The sequence below is a fragment of the Balaenoptera borealis genome (assembly GCF_965194805.1).
Source record: "Balaenoptera borealis genome assembly, chromosome: 16".
NCBI lineage: Eukaryota > Metazoa > Chordata > Mammalia > Artiodactyla > Balaenopteridae > Balaenoptera > Balaenoptera borealis.
Window position 1 is genome coordinate 21,378,489 of NC_138872.1, and position 11,707 is coordinate 21,390,195.

An 11,707-nucleotide genomic window follows, 5' to 3' on the forward strand; every position below is an offset into this window, starting at 1 on the left:
TGAGGCATGTGGGATCTTAGTTCCCTGACCAGGGATTGAACCCGCGTCCCCTACGTTGGAAGCCAGATTCTCACCCACTGGACCACCAGGCAAGTCCCAGAGTCCCCTGTTTTAATCATCTACAACTCACCACCAAAAGTTATGCTTTATCTGTATGCCATCTGTACTATTAATTATTTACTTAATATCTTTCTTTAAATTGACTCAACTGGTACTATTTTCAACTATTTTACTAAATTTCAACTATTGCTGTTTGCTATTTTTACATTTATTTAATAGGGAATTCATATTACTGCCATAAATGGAAAATCAGTATCTCTGGCCATAAATGTAAAATACCTATAAATACAATGAAGCACCACAATGCTACAAATCTCAAATCAGACAAGGCTGCTTGCTTTCCCCTTAAAAAAAGGAGATTGGAAGTGCTAGGCAGGTGTTAAAGACACACCAGCACCAAGCTGCTACTTTCTTCTCTGCCCAAGCAAAATTGAAATATGACTAATGAGGGCATGTCCTTCTCACAACAGGATTTACCTATTTGAAGCCAGGACATAGCACTAAACTGTGCAGGTGGTTTAAAATCCAGGCGTGGAAGTGGCGTATCGGGTGAGTTCATTAAGGGCTGATCTTCAGAGCTAAATAATAACAGGACTAGTCACAATAATAGAGATTACTCATTGTGCACTTATGTGCCTTACACCGTGCTGGTCACTATAAATATAAGTTTGTTTAATCCTCGCATCAACCTCAGTTTATCAGTGCTTTTAACCACTGCGTGGTATCTTGCCTCTCACATTGAAGAAGGATCTAGCATTTGCATCCAACATGGAGATGCTGGTGACAGGGGCTGCCGGGAGGGCTGAGAAGATGCAGGGCCTGCTGTGGCCCATGGCCACTTGGCTCCCAGCACCGGTGGCTTGATTGCATTCAAAACCAGGCTTCCCATTTACAGGTTGTGTGACCTCGGGTAAGTCATTTAACCTTCCTGAGCCTCAGTTTTCCCATCTGTTAATGGGGCCAGCTTGAGGCTCTCCCCTCCTGGCCTGACTCAGATTCAAGTGGAAACTAAAGGCAAGAAAGCCCTTTGTCTGTGGTCCATGTGTTGGTGACTGGCCTAAGAACATCTTGCTGAAGATCACTGCAGAAACTCCCTCCCCAAAAATGCAATATAGAAGCCATACAAGCGAGTAAAAAATAAGACGCCTAATAAGTAATAAGGGCAAGCACCTAGTACTTACTATATCTTAGCACTATGCTAGGTACTGCACACACATTGACCGATTGCTACCTCACAACAATCCTACAGGGGACGTGTTTGTTATTTTCATCCTCGTTTTGTAGAGTGGGAAACTGAAGCACGGAGAGGTTAAGCAACTGGCCCAAGGTCACCCTGTGGGAAGTGGCAGAACTGGATTTGAACCCAGGCAGCTGGGCTTCAGGATCAATCCCCTTAACCACGACTCTGCTGCATCTTCACATTTACAGTAGACAAACTAGATGATCCAGTAGCCAACACAGTTGGGGTAAATCCCCTGTCTTAATTAAGCCCTGATTGGTTTATAGTAAAAAAAATCTTCTAATTATGATGAGAAAGGGGAATATCTTTAGGCAAGTCTTGTTGACTCTCCGCTCATGTGATTGCAAGTCCTCTAGTCGTGGTTGGCAGGGAATGATGAAGACTGATACAGCGGCGCAGGAAGAGCCCTGAGCTGGTTGCAGAGAAAACCTGAGTGCTACCGACTTGCAAATGTTTGCCCTCCCTGGGTCTCCAAACACAACAACAACAGCGACAACAAGCGCTCCCAGGTGTCAGGAACTGTGCCAGGCATTTTCCATGCCTCACAATGGGCCTCTGAGGTTTGGATCATCACCTTCACTTAGGGGCTGGAGCACCTGAAGCTCCCTTCTTGGGAGGGTGGGCAGGGGGTGTTCCTGGCCAGAGAGGGAGGCCCAGGCATTCTCTGGGTAGGGAGGGGGAGGGGCGGGGCCAGCCTGATCTCTTTCACATCTATGAATAGTTAAAAGGCAATTACGATGCTAATTTGCAGAGCTAATGGCTACAGCCCCCAGTGAGGGGGAGCTGGGAGGTACTATCTGCCAGAGCTGCCAGCCAGCGCCCTGCAGGGACAGTTCCCTTGAGATCCCTGGACCATGACCGAGTCTAGGCAGAGACACTGGCTCCTTGTCCCCAAAATGTAGTGGCCCCCGGTCTCAGACAAGACTCAGCTCTGCCAGGTCCTTCCTCAGTGTCCCTCAGAATGAAAGCAGTGCTGCTTGGACTTCAGGCCAGCAGTCAGGAGGGGGCTGCAGACTCCAGGGGCCATGAAGATGCTCAGGAAATTTTTTTCATCTTCCCCCTCCCTGGAACGAAAACAAAAAGAACAATAATACTCACAAAACAAGATGTCGTTATCTATTGGAGGCAGGCTGCCTGTGACTCACTAGCCGTATGACTTTGGGCAATGTATTTTATTCCTGTTCCTCGGTTTCCTCATCTGTAAAATGGGGATGAAAAAAATGCCCATCTCATAAGGCAGGTATCAAGTTTAAATGACACAATGCCCATAAAGCCCTTGGCGTGACACTGGAACTGGAATGGAGGTGACTGTGGGCAGGGTCCTGGGGATGTCACGTTGAGTAAGATGCACAAGATCCCAGCCTTGTGGTGGAGAAAGAGACAGTTAAACAAGTGATCAGAGAACAGCATGAAAGTTTCTACAGTGGGGAAGGTCGAGGGGGCTGTAGGCTCATAGTGATGGAGGGGCATAATCCAGATGGGGGTGGGGAGTGGCAGGCAGGGAGGGCTTCATGGAAGAGGGGGCATCCCAGGAAGGCCAGGTGTGGGAATCAGTTAGTAGGTCAAAGACTGGGGTGAAGGAGTGGAGGATGCTTCCAGGGGATTCCTTCTCCATCACTATCCCATCAGCAAATCCATCAGTGCTTGGCGGAGCCCTCTCCAGGCCTCACACACATGAAGTTGGCTCAGAAGTCACATTTCACTTGGAAGTCAGGGCTCGAGGACTGAACTGTAGGAGTGGTTGATATGATACTTGCACACATCATGGACATATCAGAGTAAGGGAATTACCCACAGTTACCCGTGATGACATCATTGTGACTGATGCTGGAATACAGGGCAAAAGTGTCCCTCGAGCGGGAGAGAGAGACAAGGACAGGGGCTGCCAAAAGAGAGTGAGGAAATTGCTTCTTCCACTGAGCTCTTGTCAAGGGGTGTCCAAGAAGGAGGAAAACTCTGGAGGCAGCAAGGGGGAAGTCCTAGACCTGCAAACCACCCGGAATCCCTCCATGTCACACAGAAGACCCTCCATGGCTCTTCCCTCTGCTCTTCCTAACCCAGGGCTTCTCAAATGTAAGTGTGCACCAGAACCATCTGAAGGGGTTGTTAAAACAGCCTCTGGCCCCAGCCCCAGAGTTTCTGATTTAGTAGGTTTGGGGAAAGGCCTAAGAATTTGCATTTCCAAGTTCCCAGGATGCCGATGCTGCTGGTCAGTGGATCACACTTTGAGAACCCAGGTCTCCAGCCACATCTCCTCCCATTCCATCCCACACCCTCTACACACCACAGCTTTGCCCCACCCCATGCCTGTTGGCCATGATCAGCGGCTTTTTGTTTTGTTTGTTTTTTAATCTTTTGGCTGCGTGGCATGTAGGATCTTAATTCCCTGACCAGGGATCAAACCCATGCCCCCTGCATTGGAAGCGCGGAGTCTTAACCACTGGACTGCCAGGGAAGTCCCAGTCAGTGGTTTTGATGTGTGGTAGGGGTCAAGAAAATCTGACCCAACCTCACAGAATGAGACAATGGAATTTTGAAATGAATTGAATACAAGACATGAACAAGACAAAACAAAAACTAAGCTAAAATGAACCCTCTGAAGCTGCCCTGCTAGTTTATGTGGAGCTCTGAAACTCCGGGTCTCAAAGTATGAGTGCACACGTGGGGTCCTCTGCTCCAGCCCTCCTGAAACCTGCCTGAACACCCTGTTTTCCAGCCTCTGTCCACACCCAAGCAGGCCAAGGAGAGTTAGTCACTGAGGCCAGCAGACAGTGTGGGCTCAAGAGGCATATGTATGACACATATGTCTCTACTCTCCTTGCCTACCCACTGTAGACATCACTAATCAATCACAGCTCTCTGGAACTGACTTAGCTTCAGAATGTTTCCCAGTATGGCCCAGACACCCATTTCCAAATAAGCAGAGCTGGTACCCAAATTTAAAACTATATGGTCTGGTCAGGAACCAAGATTGCCTTCCTCACCTCCTTTTTTGACCCCTCTAATTACAAGTGACTTCTAGTCATTATCTGCTTCTGTCTCAGCTCCTGGTTCTATTCTCTCTGCCATCTCTTGATACCTCTCAGCCCTCCAGCATTTTGGACTTCAGCTCTCTTGGGTGGCATTTTGCTTTGGCGCTTAGCACAGGGCCCAGCAACATCAGGTACCTAAGCCATGTTGTTGATATCTGGGAATCTATGAATGAAAAAAGTAAGTTTTCCTGGTGTCTCGGTTATTATTGCCTAACAAGCTGCTCCAAAACTAACTAGCTTTCAGAGAAAACCATACTCTGAAAAGATACGTGCTCCCCAATGTTCACTGCAGCACTATTTACAATAGCCAAGACATGGAAGCAACCTAGATGTCTATCAACAGAAGATATGGTACATATATACAATGGAATATTACTCAGCCATAAAAAAATGAAATAATGCCATTTGCAGCAATGTGGATGGACCTAGAGATAATCATACTAAGTGAAGTAAGTCAGGCAAAGACAAATATCATATGATATCACTTATATGTGGAATCTAAAAAGATGATACAAATGAACTTCTTTACAGAACAGAAACAGACTCACAGACTTCAAAAACAAACTTATGGTTACCAAAAGGGAAAAGTAGGGGGGAGGGATAAATTACGAGTTTGGGATTAACAGATACACACTACTATATATAAGATAGATAATCAACAGTAGATAGGACCTATGTATAGCACAGGGAACTCTACTCAATATTCTGTAATAACCTATATGGGAAAAGAATCTGAAAAAGAATGGATATGTGTATATGTATAACTGAATCACTTTTCTGTACACCTGAAATTAACCCAACATTGTAAATCAACTACACCCCAATATAAAATAAAAATTAATTTAAAAAAACTTACTAGCTTAAAGCGAGAATAATTTTATTTGCTTGTGAGTCTGTGGGTCAAGGATTTGGTAGGGTTCAACTGGATGATTTTTCTGCTTCACATGCCATCATGTGACTTTCTCATACGGCAAATGATACAGATTTCAGGAGAGCCTTTCCACATGGCTGCTTGAGCTTCCTCACATCATGGTGGCTGGGTTCCAGGAAGGAGTATTTCAAGTGACAAAGGCAGAAGCTGCTGATCTCTTAGGACCCAGTTTCAGAGTTACACAGTGTCACTACTGTCCCATTCTACTGGTCAAACAGGCCACAGAACCAGCCCTGATTTAAGAGGAAGGGAAATAGACTACACTTGTCCATGAGAGGGGTGGCAAAGAATTTGCAGCCACCTTTAAGCCACCAAATCTGGGGAGTTTAGGGTTATGGCATCCGGTATGTGCTCAATAAATATTTCTTCATGAATGAAGAAATCAATGCCATTGCCAGCACTGGCCGGGGCTCCCACAGTTCACACCCTATCACCCAGATCCCCGGCCTGCCCAGCATTCCTCTGCACAAACCCAGACTCAGCTCCTGGCCCAGCTGCATGCTACTGTGATTGGTGGATTCCTACACCCAGCCTGGTATGTGGGAGGCAAGAGGGAGGTGCAGGCCTTAAGAGTGGGAACCCCACCAAGGGGTATGGGTAGAAGCTCCCTGGAAATTAGTCACACTCGGGGGCAGGGAGTCAGAGCTGCCCCGGGTCCGTTTCCATCTCACTGATGTGGAATTGGAGAAAATGCTGATTTTTTTTTTTCTTTTTGAGCACTGGAGACAGAGAGCAATCTGGGTTGCTATGCAACCAACGCCTGTGCCCAGCTGATAACACCAGAGGAATTAACTGTCCTTGTCCTGCTCAGGCTCTGGAGGAGGGGGCTGATGCTGCTTCCCAGCGCCTCGGCCTCAGCCCCCGCCAGCTCAGTGTCTGGCCCAGCTATGGATGGGGGAGCCCGGAGCCAGGTCCCGGCCTCTCTCTTGCTTCACGAAGAGCACCCAAGGGAGAGTCCCTTGCCTTGTGCCAAGGGCGGCACCTCACAGAGTATGAGGAGGGGGCTGCCTGAGGGACTCTTGGACACAAGGTATCTCTACTTCTTTCATCTGCTAATGAGCTGTGAATTAAAGACAAACAGAAACTCAGAGGGAGGCTGGAAAGAGGGCAAGGCTGGTGAGGGGTTGGCCCAGAGTGAGGATAAGATGGGCAGAATGAGGCCAAATCCTGGGGCAGCAGAAGAGCACGGATACTGCCGCAGCCGGGGGCCCAGCCAGCTTTGCCCGTACAACAAGCCCCCCAAGGCCTAAGGAGGCAGGCCAGGCAGGGGTAGGATGTCCTGGTGGGCAAGGGAGCCGGGGTCAGGCGTGGTAGGGCCTCGGCATCCTCAGAAGACCAAGGACTCTCATATCCAGGGTCTAAAGAGCAGAGGGCAGCCTGTCTGGGGACTCAGGGGAGATCCTCAGGGGGACCCAGGGAGGCATACTTAATGTGTTCATCTCCCCACTAGACCGGCTCTTTTTTTTTTTTTTTAATTTTATTTATTTATTTATTTTTGGTTGTGTTGGGTCTTCAATTCTGTGCGAGGGCTCTCTCTAGTTGTGGCAAGCGGGGGCCACTCTTCATCGCGGTGCGCGGGCCTCTCACCATCGCGGCCTCTCTTGTTGCGGAGCACAGGCTCCAGACGCGCAGGCTCAGTAATTGTGGCTCACGGGCCCAGTTGCTCCGCGGCATGTGGGATCTTCCCAAACCAGGGCTTGAACCTGTGTCCCCTGCATTGGCAGGCAGATTCTTAACCACTGCGCCACCAGGGAAGCCCCTAGAATGGCTCTCTAAGGGCAAGGAACATGTAATATAAGGGTTTCAGAGTCAGACCTGCATTCAAATCCAGTCACTTATAGCTGTGGGGCCTTGGGCCAGCCACTTCACCTTCCCAAACATCACTCTTCTCAGCCACAAAAAGGAGAATAACAATATCTCCTCTACAGAGGATGGAACATGATCATGTATCTGGTTGAACCACAGTAAGCTGCTGTTTTGGGGAGTGAAAACCTGTCAAACATCTGCTCTTTCTTTTGGTTCAACCTAAAATGTCCAGCGCTGAGCAGTGTCCCGCACCCAAAACGCACTCAGTAAATACAAGCAGCTATTGATGCCTTTTGATGTACTGGGTAGTGGTCCAGTGTGTATGTTCAGTGGAGGAATGAATGAATGAATGAATGAAGAAAAGCAGGCTGGGGACAGAGCAGGGGCTGAGTTGTGGGTGGCTGGTCCCCGGGGCCCAGAAGATGCTGACAGGTGATGGGGGTTCCTCCCCTGGGTCAGCAGGGAGCGATGATCCCAGGGAACCAAGTTCACAGCCCCTGCTTGTCTGCTCTTCCTCTCCCCTCATCCCCCTCCCCCTCCCCCTCCCCTCCCATGTGTGCCCTCTGTGTTTATTTCTCTCTCTTGCCCCACTTATTGAGCAAAAGTTTTGTTTTCCGGTTACCATGGTTACCATTTACTTACTCTGTGCCAGACTCCAATCTAAGCATTTTGCAGGCATTAGCTCATCTACTCTGAACAACCACCTAACTTGAACCTTATTTTTAACCCTTTGAGGTAGGGTTTTTAATTTGTTGTTTTATTGAGGCATAACTGTACATAGAATAAAACGCACCCATTTTCAGTGTACAGTTCAGTGAGTTTTGGCAAATGTATACATCCATACAGACACCACCCCAATCAAGAGGCAACACTTTCATCACCCAGAAGGTTCCCTCTTGCCCCTTTGCAGTCAAACCCTTCACTGACTCTCCCACCCATCCCTCCAGCCCCAGCTGCCACAGATGTGCTTTCCATGACTATAGACTTGTTTTGACCTTTCTAGCATTTCGTATCATGGGAATCACACAGTGTATACATTTTGTGTCTGGCTTCTCTTATTTATCATTAATTTCTTCCTTTTAATTTCTGAGTAGTTGTTATGGATTAAATTGTGTCCACAAGCGTTGCCCCCAAATTTCAGAGGTTGAAGCCCTAACCCCCAATGTGACTGGATTTGGAGATAGGGCCTCTAAGGGGGGTAATTAAGGTTAAATTAGATCATAAAGGTCCGAGGTCCTTGTAAGAAGAGGAAGAGACACCGGGGATGCACACGCACGGAGGAAAGGCCATGTGAGGACGCAGCAAAAAGGCAGCCATCTGCAAGGCAAGGAGAGAGACCTCAGGAGGAACCAAACCTGCCTCATCTTGATCTTGGACTTCCAACTTCCAGAACTGTGGGAACTGATGTCTCAGCTGGAGCCCAGTGGTCCATGCCAGGTGGAAGGAAGCAAGTCAGGGGGAGGTGCCCTGGGAGGTTCCTGCAAAGCCCCAGTGTCTTTGCCCTCAGACACCAGGATGCACTGACCTTCAGCAGGAGCCCAGCTGGAGGAGTGGTCAGTGCCCCACAGGCTGAGGAAAACTGGGGACTGGAGAGAAGATCCACAGAGGGAGACTGTCCAGTGAAAGACCTTGCTGAGAACTCAGTAGGGCTGGCACGGGACTGGCTCTGCCTCACTAAACCTCAGTCTGCTTGTCAGTAAAATGGACATGATAATTCTCTTACTGATCTCACACATAGGGAAGGAAAATGAGAGGAAGAGAGTCCCATCTTGCCATGCCAATGAAGTGGGAAGGGGGGACTGATCATCCCCATTTCACAAATGAGAAACCTGAGACCTAGGGAAGAGAAGGGACACCAGGGTCTGGGTCAGCCCACCAAGAAGCATCCATCCCTGCTGCGGGCTGAGACACTGCGTCTAGGTCTGGGCTCTGAGAATGGCTCTGGGCCTTTAATGCCTCCGAGGCCTGCCTCCCCTCCAGGCTGTAAGCCCTGGAGTCTGGGATTGTGTCCAGTTTCCTCATCATTATATCCCCGGAATCTAGTAGGATCCCTGACACAGGGTACCCAGCCAATATTTGCAGAATTAGTAAATAAATGAATGAATGATAGCCATGCTTTTCAAAGGGGTATATGAGTAGTCTGGCAGAGTACCAGAGGGTGCCCCTTCTTGGAATGTCCATTTTATTCAGCATCTGGGGGAAATAATCATGTAACAGTTAACATCATTTTGGGGGGTATTTTAAAATTGTGGTAAAATATATATATACCAGTATGATGGTTTCTTAAAAAATTAAACATAGAATAACTGTATGATTCAGCAATTCCACTTCTGGGTCTATACCCAAAAGAAATGAAAGCAGGGACTCAAACAGATACTTTACACCCCTGTTCATTGCAGCATTATTCACAATAACCGAAAGGCGGAAACAACCAAATGTCCATCAATGGACGAACAAATAAACAAAATGTGGTCTATACATACCAGGGAACATTATTCAGCCTTTAAAAGGAATGAAATTCCGACACATGCTACAACATGGATGAACCTTGAAGACATCCTGCTAAGTGAAATAAGCCAGACACTAAAGAACAAATGTTGTATGATTCCACTTACACGAGGTACCTAGAGTAGTCAAATTCATAGAGACGAAAATAGAACGGTGGTTACTGGTAGAGGCTGGAGGGAGAGGGGAATGGGGAGTTACTATTTAATGGGTACGGAGTTTCTGTTTGGGAAGATGAAAACATTCTGAAGATGGATGGTGGCTATGGTTGTACAACAATGAGAATGTACTTAATGCCACTGAACTGCACACCTAAAAACGGTTAAAATGGCAAATTTTATGTTATGTATACATTTTGAGTAGTGGTAAAATATACACAACTACACAGCATTGAAATCATCTTCATGAGTGATCAGGGTCACCCTTCTGTCTAAGTGGGTGGGCCCGGGGGTCATGGTCATCTTGCACTCTGAGTGAGCCCTACCAGGATCTCCAGGCCCCAAAGTCCAGGCTGTAAGCTGGATGGAGAAGGGAGGGAGGAGATGGGGTGATTTAAGGGGGCCTGACCAGTAAGGTGATTTTCCCACTAACCCACCAAACCTGCCAGCCTCATACTTCATTTCCTTCACCAAATATCTCTTATGTGCCAAGAGCAGATTTACCAGGTGCGACAGGGCTGAGGGGCACAGAAGCAAACCACGCCCAGGGTCTGGCGTCTGGAGCATCTAAGCCAAGAGGAAAGGCACAACGCCCACATCTGTAAAACTGGAGTAAACCTGCTCCATGAGGTTGGAAGGGATGAAAGTTGAAAAGCTCTTTGCGCAGGGCTTGGCCCTCAGCAAGAGCGTAGGAGATGCCAGCTGCTTTTTTTTTGTTTTATTTTGTTTTGTTTCTTTTAACTCTCATAGGAGGTAAAGACAAACAAAGTCAGTTGGCCATGGGGTGCAGGGTTCTGTGAAAGGAGAAGCCAGAGAGAGGGTTTTTTAAAAATTTTCTTTCCAATATAGGAGAAAAATCTCACTGAGGCAGCAAAGCAGGGTCTTGGCTAATCATGATTTCTCTGCATTTCCCCACCCCCACCCCAATCAAGAGCCTGGTCTAACGTCAACCGCTGCCCCCTCCTACACTTTGTGCCCCCAACCCCATGACTCACACTCCTCAGAAGTGATTGTTCACCGGCCTCCTCAGTCCAAAGCTCTTGATGGATTTGGTAATTGGAGTAATTACGGTAATTTTACCTTAAAGACAGGCAGCTGCAGATTCCCTATCGAGGACCCCCCCCCCTCCCTGGGCCTCCTGCCAGCCAACGTTCAGGGACAATGAAAGTGGCTCCCCTTCTCCTCTCCCAGAACGCAAAGTGGCTGGTGTGGAAAGAGGGGTTCTCAATAGAAGGCATCTCCCACCCTCTGAGCAGCCCGCGGAGGGGGCAGGGGGCAGCAGGATGGGTTTGCCAGGAATCGTTTTTCATTTCTACCACCCTAGCCGTGGTTCCAGGGACTTGCAAAGCACAGCAGCGGACCTTGGCTTGTTCCCCATCCAGACTTGAGAATCAGGACAGGAGACCACCCTTCCCTGCCACCCGCAGTCTATGGACGAAGTCCCTTATAGATCGCAATAGCACGTATCCTACAGATCCAGGTGTGAGGAGCAGGCAGGGGTGTGGATCCCGGGACATGCAGGAGGAGAGTCACCTGCCCACAGCCAGGTACCAGGCAGCACCCTCCCGCCCTCATCCCCTGCAGAGCCTGGGCTGCCCTTCCCCCAGCGGCAGCCAGAGGAATGTTCACCTTCACACCAGTGCCCCTAAGAGCCAAGGGCCAAGTGTGGGGAGGACGTGGGAGGCGAAATCTCTTCTGATTTCAAGGTTAGAAGGCTTCTCCGAGAGGAGGGACTTGAATGTAGGCCTCGAAGAATATACGAGACCCCTTGGGAGGGCCTGGGGCAGTGAGGGGCACCAACCAGAGCCCAGAGCAGACCAACAGACAGTCCCATGCGAGGGCGTTTGGGGCCATATTTAGTTTTGCTAAGAGCAAACCTGGGGGCAGTCTCAGAATTCCCAGGCCGGTGGTTTGGTAGATTTAAACCCTTCCAGTCTCCCAAACTTCTTTGGATCCATTTCCAGCCCCTGCCCAG